This window comes from Oryzias melastigma, linkage group LG24, assembly GCF_002922805.2.
Source record: "Oryzias melastigma strain HK-1 linkage group LG24, ASM292280v2, whole genome shotgun sequence".
In the NCBI taxonomy this organism is placed as follows: domain Eukaryota; kingdom Metazoa; phylum Chordata; class Actinopteri; order Beloniformes; family Adrianichthyidae; genus Oryzias; species Oryzias melastigma.
In genome coordinates this window covers 20,775,036-20,784,184 of record NC_050535.1, presented here as the reverse complement: position 1 = coordinate 20,784,184, position 9,149 = coordinate 20,775,036, and positions in this window count along the sequence as shown.

Here is a 9,149-nt window from a genome sequence, read left to right as displayed (position 1 = left end):
GTGTTCATTAGTTTGTGATTAATGGATGGCAATTAAGGCAAAATCTTAACTCCCCTATAAGAATGTCAACACTGACACTAGCTCAGGTGTCAAAGGGTTAAAACATCTACACTGGGGCGGTCAACCAGACCTCAAACATTCAGGCACATGCTGATCAATTTAGCCCATTTCCACTGACCAGTAGGACAAAGTGACGGGAGAGATTAACTGACTCCGCCCACCTACCAGTCCAGAAAACACAGCAAGAAGAACAAGGACATGTCAGAATAAAAACAAAAACTTGGGAAAAAAACATTCATGCCACTCAATATCGTCACCAAAAGAACATAATGTTGAAAACTTCAAGGAGAGTCTTGAACATGTTTCGGTTTTTGGTAAATTTAGCTCCTTATTAAAATAAAACTCTTATGGTTTTAAGAGAAACTTCAACTGGTGCTATTTTCGGTTTGTCCTAAAATTAATTTGAGGCGGAGGCTTGGAAAATGCAGGAAGGGAATGGAGTTAATCTCATCTGATTTCTAATGTCTACATTTCTGTTGTAAAAGTCGAAGGAAAAAAAACATTCTTTGCTTTTACAGATGTTTTCCTTGGAACCGTTTAATAAAACTTTAGGAAACATTTTTTTAAAGAATCTCAAAATGTCATATAACCTGGAGTTTCAAAACGCCGTAACTACTGTAACTCTACTGTCATTCTACTAGTACAATACTATAAATATATTGTAACTTTACTATAATAATAATGTTATTCTACTGTAACTCTACTGTAATAATAATGTAATTCTAATGTATCTTTAGTGGAACTATTGTAACTCCAGTGTAACTTTACTGTAACTAGTATTCTACTGTAACTCTACTGTTGTTTCACTGTAATTATACTTTAACTCTACTGTAATTGTAACTTTACTGGTACTCTACTCTAATTCTACTGTTACTCTACTGTAACAATAATGTAATTCTAATGTATCTTTAGTGGAACTATTGTAACTCCAGTGTAACTTTGCTGTAACTCCTAGTATTCTACTGTGACTCTACTGTAGTTTCACTGTAATTATACTTTAACTCTACTGTAATTGTAACTTTACTCCTACTTTACTGTAATTCTACTTTAACTATCCTGAATTTATACTATAACTCTACAGTAATTCCACTGTACCTTTACTCTAACTCCACTCCAATTATACTGTAACTCTACTACAATTCCGCTCTAATCCTACTGAAACCATATTGAAATTATACTGTAACTCTACAGTAACTTTACTGTAACTCTACTAGTATTCTGCTGTAACTCAACTGTAATAATAAAGTAATTCGGTTGTAATAATACTCTAATTCTACTGTGACTCTACTGTAATTGTAATGTAATTCTAATGTATCTTTAGTGGAACTATTGTAACTCCAGTGTAACTTTACTGTAGCTAGTATTCTACTGTAACTCTACTGTTGTTTCACTGTAATTATACTTTAACTCTACTGTAATTGTAACTTTACTGCTACTCTACTGTAATTCTACTATAATTTTACTGCAACTCTACTTTAAATCTACTGTATTTCCACTGTAATTATACTGTAACTTTATTGTAGCTCTAGTGTAATTATATTGTAACTTTACTGTAACTATACTGTAAACATATTGTAATCCTACTGTAACTGTGAAAAGGCTTTTCATTGGAATGCAACACTAGTAGTGAAGTGTTTACGTGATCATTGTAAATCATCTGTTTGGAGAACAGCAGCTTTAGAAAGTTATTCAGAGCCGCTTCTGTCCGTAATAGAATCAGCTGATCGACATCCATCATGAGAACCGTTACAGTTCTTCAAAGAGTCAAACTTAGTTGTTTTTAGCTCCTCTAAATTGGACTCAAATTTGAGAAATGTTTTTCTATGAACACAACAGAAAACACATTTGCTGGTTTGACAGTTTTTCTTGACTTTCTTCTTAATCTCATGCAATTTGTCATAGAGCGATCAAATGACAAGTGCTTGTCCTCTGCGGGTTCATCTATAAATTGAAGCCTCCTAGCGTTCCGTTTGTGGCTTCAGTGGAGGACAGATGGTTGGAGAATGTTTGAAGTAAACAGACGCTTGCAGGAAGCTGTGGTTGAGTTTCACTGCCTCAGCAGAGAGTCCCCACAGTCCACTGTGGTGCTCAAAGCTGGATTAAAGGCTGTTCAGCTTCACCTAAACGGAACAGCACAGTTACACGCAGCGGGACACTTGTTTTATACTCATTTGAAAGATGAAGTGAGAGGAGCAGACTGAAGCTGGCTAATGGATAACTTTATAAACCTCCAGACTTCCAGTTATGCTGTTCTGTCTTTGCTGATTAACATTTAATACAAAGTCCTCTCAGCGCTCACGACTTCAGCTCAAATGTAGCAACATTAGCATCATGTGACAGCTGAAATGGGTTAAAAATAGACCGCCTGTTGACCGAAGTTGTTTTGACTGCTGCACATATTTCAAGTGACCCAGGTCAGAATCTAAAAATAAATCATTATTTATTTCGGTTGGACTGTTTAGTCTGCCCTCATACAGGTTAGATAAGACCATAAAATCAGTTTGATGTTATTTGGTCTGCTGCATAAATTCAACGTTAGTTTGTGAATCCAAGCAGCTCTGGAGCAGGAAGTTACTGTAACTGTATTTCTTGGTTATTACTGCCCTACAGGTGGATATGGGCTGACTTTGGTGTAAACGTAAAGCTTATGATGAGACGCTTCTCTCTATGACCCTCCACAGACCCGGACAACCCAAAAACCCTCAGCAACCCCCCGGATGAGGGCATGTGACCAAGACTTTACTTCTGAATCTCCTGAACCTGCCAGATATGTGGAATTCTTTTCAAAGTAAATACATTTTAGAAGATGACAGATTTCTTCTCACTCATATGAAGTTGATAAAGATATATGTAGATTTAGTTCCCATTTCAAGTTCCCATAATTCCCCCCATCAATCAGTTCAATTGAACATGGTTAAAGCATAATTTTCAATGTGGACAGCCTTCAGCACAGTCTGGACGTTTGCCTTAACTGGTTTTATCTGCATCAGTTATAAGACAAATTGTGGTTTTTCACTGAAAGTTTACAAACTTCTGATGAAGATGGATTCTGTTATATTTGATGTTTTGAACATTCACTTTAAGCATTTCACTGTGCAAGTTTTCATTAGATTCATTCGTGCATTACAGTTTGCAGTTCTGCATCTTCATCACTCTGTCGTCAGTGATGGAGACTATGAAGGCCTGTGCATAAGAGAGGGAGCTGGCTGCAGACGATGCCTTACATCATCACCTGGAAATGGAAATCCTACAATTTAGTCTAACAATAACCCTAATCCTAATCTAAACCAAAGATGTTCAGAATTCTCAAAAATAACTTTTCCTGAAGCTTAAAACAATAAAAGCTGTTAGGGCCACCAGTTAAAACAAATCTTTTTTGAGCGGAATGGGAGCACTTCCTGTGACAAAGCAGACCTGAGAATGAAGAACAGAAAACCAGACACTGAAATACACTGATGAGTCAGGCTGACGAAGCCACTTGGATGAGTGACGGCGGTGAAACCTCTTAAGAAAGAAGATTTGAGAATTGATGATAGTTAACCTTAATCAGGGGTCTGCAACCTTCCACATTTACTGAGCCATTCGAGTCACCGACTACAACCCAGTGGGAGTCACAGAGTGTTAAATCACGCTTTAGAAAAACAAAAAACTGATTTGCACTGATATCTAATTGTTGCTATTATGGTAGCTATAGATTAAATATGGATTTTTGGCAGATATAAAACATAAAGAGAAAAAAGCCTGTTTTAAAAATGTTAAACTGTTTATAATTTTTGACAGAGGTTCACATGAAGTCCTTTCAAAATAAAAGACATCCTTTCCCACATGTCAATGCAGAAAATATACTAATGGGAAGTGTAATGCCAGCAGCGATTTAAAGAAAACAAAGTTTATTTTACCTTTTGTGGTGCATCTCAGTCAGAAATTTGTAAATCCAGTTAATTACGATTAAATTAGAAATTAGGTCACTTTTTCTGTATTTTTCTAACGATGCGGTTCACCTAAAATCCTTGAATTTGTTCAAAAATGTGGATTCTGGTTGGACTTACTGACCACCACTTGTTTAAAAAAATCTGATAGAACGGTTCGGTTTTAGTTAAACCTGAACTGCTTGTTGGAGCTTTACAGCTCCATGGTCAGGAGCCTCAAAGAGTAATAATTACGTTCCTTATTTGTGTACTTCACTACTTACTTTTTACTTTAAAGCTACTTTCGAAAGCAAAAACATTTTTTAACCAGAGAGCCACAATGGAGAGATAAAAGAGAAACATGTGTCCTAAATGAATTGTGATAGTGACAATAATAATAATATGTTTGATTTATTTAGCATCATTCTTGGAATGGAATGTTGTCAAAACCAAAAATAGGGGCAGAGTTAACAACGCAGAAGCAGTAAATAAATGGAGTTTAAAGAAGGTCAGTACAGTTTAAGGAGAGATAATCGATTCATTTTGTGTTTTCAGAGGGGCCAGGAGGGCCTTCATGACTGTTTGGCTCTTTTTTTAGATATATTTAGGTGCTTTCATGTAAATGTAACAGATTTATAAATAAACACTTTATTCAGGTTTTGCAGCATTAGCAGTTTTTTTGCTGTTATTTAGGATTTTAGTTCACATTATCTATTTTCAGATTCATATTTAACTCTTTTTTATTAGTAGTCTAAGAGTATATTTTAGTGGTTGCTGGAGAAGAGTGATCCTGTATCGATCATGGTCATATTTGTGTGAAGCTGTTTCTGTGTAGTTTAGTACAAATATATAAAATCGTGGTGAAATCTAAATGCCTGACTCCTAAAGCTGCTGCTTCATCCAACATTCCTCTTGTTTCTCAGTTGGAAGGTGTAGACACTGTTGTCCACATTTTCCCATGGATCCCTGTCACCCGTCAAACCAGGAATCGTGTCCGTGGTTCCAGTCACCGGCAGGTCAGTGTGACACTGATCGCCGTGCATCGTTTAGAAAACGATGCGGGAGGATGGTCTCCTCACCTCTCCTCCCCTCCGGCTGGTCTTTCTCTCGCGACGGTCAGTTGCTCCAAACCTTCTGCATTTCAAAGGCCATTAAACTCTTTAACGACACGGAGAGATGCGGATGACTTCAACCAGCGGCCCTGCCGTCTCAGACTTCTGTTTAATCTCTAAATGTTTAAATCTGACGGACAATAACATCAAATCAAAGGAGGCCTATCATGGGAGGTTTGGGAGTAAAAACAAATCTGGAAAAGCTCTGACTTCAGTTCGGTTGACAAAGATTCTTCACAGAACAAATGCACGAGTAACAAATGTTTTTCATGGGAAAAAATGGAAATGAGTTATAAAGAATAATAATAATAATAATAATAATAATAATAATAATAATAATAATAAGCTTTATTTATAAAGCTCTTAAATTGCCCGTTCAGACCCAAAGTGCTGTACAAAAAAGGGGATAAAAACATATAAAGAATCAAAATAAAATAATTAGATTAGGAGTGTACAATAAAAGGCTTATAAGAATACATTCTCAAAACAAAAACACATCACCAAAAATAAAAACACATTAAAAGGAGAAAATGGAGTGTAGAGGGATAAAAGAGGGGCGACTTCTTCACTGAGTATTAAAAGCCAAAAAGTGGGTTTTAAGAGAAGACTTAAAAACTTAAAAACAGACAATGATGAGGAATAAAGGAGAAGCCCAAATTAAATAAAAACTTAGACGTTACAAAGCAGTTGAAAATTCATCAGAACAGCTTTGCTCTAGAAATCACCCATCATAATCCTTGAAGATTCATGGGATTAGTTCATCAATCTTCTGTAAAACATGGAGGATGCTTTAGAAAACACCAAGAGTATGAGGAAAATGTATGCCAGGAATCATTAATATAAGTGTTAAACACACAACGTTCAGTGTGACTTTACCTCTGAAGAAGATCTGCCAACTTTTCTGTTGATCTGCTGCTTCAGGAGAGAATCATCTGTCTGTCCTCTACTCTTGGAGCTCTTCACCAGCTGGTCCCAGTGCTGGTTTGAAGCCAGAACCAGAGAACGGGCAGCATTAAGGCTCAGAGCCACTTCACATCGGTTATGACAGTTGGTGTTGCACCCTTGAAAATGGACAGGACTCCGTCTTTGTTTTTGCAACTTTATTTGCCCCGAACTGAGTGCTTTTTGTCTCTTTTGCTACGTTTTCTGAGACAGCTGGAGCGACAGAATGTGATCGCATACAAAACCATGCAGCTCCTCTTCTGCACATCCGCACACTCCAACAAAAGGAAATATGCTGCGTCTAGCAGGTAGTTTCAAAATAAAAGAGCAAATAACTAAACTGAGAAGTTATTCTCAAAACTAAAACAGAAAAATTATGAATATTGCTAAAACATCTCTCCTGGACAATATCTAATTAAAATAAATTAACTTAATATTTCCAGGCTGCAACACCAGAGTTAGAGACACAGACTTTACTGGCACTTTGGGGATCTGCTGATCTACAACAAGAGAAAAACAACCATCCATCCATTCATCAATAAAACTCAGAAACAGAGAACCACCAAAGCAGCTGAAAAAGTTAGCATTAGCCGTCCTATGGAAAATCCCATTAAACGTTAGCATCAAGCTAGCAGACTTTAGCTTTTTGTGCTTAATCGATTTATATTTTTATGAATCAATTATTGATTTATTAAGGTTAAATCGATTCAAAGTGATTCATCGAATTCATCAACCTAGTCCTATCCTCTACTGTTGACCTGTCACCCGTAGGACAAAAAGCACATGAGCATTTTTGCTCCACAGGTTCACTAAATGGTCTGTTTCTTGCAGGTCACATGTGCCTCATAGAGGTTTGCCCATTTTTGCCCCTCAGACCTCCCATATTTACCTGTGAGGGCAGCTGAGACTAGGACTTGGACTGCACCCTTCTCCTGTTCGTTCTTTGGATGCCTCCTCCACTGAAGCTCTAACCTCAGAACTCCTCTCAACACCCAAATGTCCAAACATCTCCATCTGCTTCCCTCCATACATCCTGTCCTCGTCCCTCCATCTTTAGCTCTACTTGAGTTCCTCTCATTTACATGCTGTCTTGCTGTGGCTGATTCATTCCTGTATTCCAGAGAAACCTCCACCTGCTCTGTGCTTCACTACACATCACAATGTCATCTACAAACATAGAAGCCTGGCTAGAATCCTCTTTAACCTCCTCTGTCCACAGCAGTAAGGACGGGCCTGGAGCAGATGTACACAGACCTCACCACGTATGGTACCTCTCTGCTTTTCTGAACGATATTTAGCCTCCAGGATGGAAATGATTCTCACAGGATTCACTGCAGTTTAACTGGTTCTTGATTGCTGCCATGACAGATGACAACAAACATTCTCTCATCCACAAGAGTTTTAATCATCAGCACCTGACTAGAACAGCAGAACACAGTCAACGTTTTCTCACATTCACACCAGAGAAGACATCTGGGTTTATTCCTAACAAACTGAAGCCTCTGTATACTAATAGAGTGAGTGAGTCCACCGTTCTGAATCTGAGCCCTGGAAGCTCCTCCCCTCCCAATACGAGCTCCACATCCATCACTGCAGCTTTTGATCTGGAGCTAGTTTACTGCCAGAACACTTTCTGTGGAGAAAAGGGAAAACAAACCCCAAGTAATTATGGGAGCAGTCATTTCTCCTGGCTTCCTGTTATTGGGAACGTGGTGCAAATGGGCTAATGGCACGGTATCAGTGCAGTTTGCACCGTTTCCTTTCCATTTCTTTGATCTTCCAAAGAAAAATCCTCCAGACGGCCAGAATTGCAAGAAGTTCGGATAAATTAAGAAGGGCGGGGGCGGGGGTGGGGATGGGAAGAGGAAAGAAGAGGAGAGGCAGGGAGGAGTTTAGCTAAATAACTTGTTCTCTTGCTCCTCTTTTGTATTTTGAAGCTTTATTTAGAACCGTATTAAGGAGACTGGTGGTTATTCTGGGAGAGCTGGACAGGGCCGTAGAAGGTCCTCAACCCCTCAGCAGGACCCATACCTGCTCCTTTGTGCAAGGAGGAACAGGCTGAGCACTGCTCGTGCCCTACAGAATGACCTCCAGAGGGCCACTGGTGTGAATGTCTCTACCCAAACAATCAGGAACAGACTTCATGAAGGTGGCCTGAGGGCCCCACGTCCTGTAGTGGGCCCTGTGCTCACTGCCCAGCACCGTGGAGCTCCACTGGCATTTGCTCAAGAACACTAGAATTATCAAGTCCACCACTGGCGTCCTGTACTTTTCACAGACGAGAGCAGGTTCCCCCTGAGCACCTGTGATAGACGTGAAAGAGTCTGGAGAAGACAAGGAGAACGTTATGCTGCCTGCAACGTGGTTCAACATGACAGGTTTGGTGGTGGGTCAGTGATGGTCTGGGGAGGCATATCCATGGAGGGACGCACAGACCTCTACTGCCTAGGAAATGGTGCTCTGACTGCCATAAGGTATCCAGATGAAATCCTTGAACCCATTGTCAGACCCTACGCTGGTGCAGTAGGTCCTGGTTTCCTCCTAATGCACGACAATGCCCGGCCTCACGTGTCAAGAGTATGCAGGCAGTGCCTGGAGGATGAAGGAATTGAAACCATTGAATGGCCTTCACAATCCCCTGACTTAAACCCAATAGAACATCTCTGGGACATTATGTTTGGGTCCATTAGGCGCCACCAGGTTGCTCCTCAGACTGTACAACAGCTCAGGGATGCCCTCACACAGACCTGGGAGGAAATGCCACAAGACACCATCCGTCGTCTCATTAGGAGCATGCCGCCACGTTGTCAAGCATGCATACAAGCTGGTGGGGGCCACACAAGATACTGAAAAGCATTTTGAGTTGCAGAAATGAAGTTTAGGAAAAAATGGACTAGCCTGCCACATCTTCATTTCACTCTGATTTTATGGTGTCAACACAATTGAGCCTCTGTAGGCTGAAAACTTTTATTTCCATTAAAAGACTAGTCATCCTTTTGTTCCTAAGACACTGCCCTGTTGTTATTTGTATAGATATCCAACTTCATATTGAGTTCTGATGGATCTAATGTGTTTCTTTAAAGTCCTCCTTTCATTTTTGTGAGCAGTATATATATATATATATATA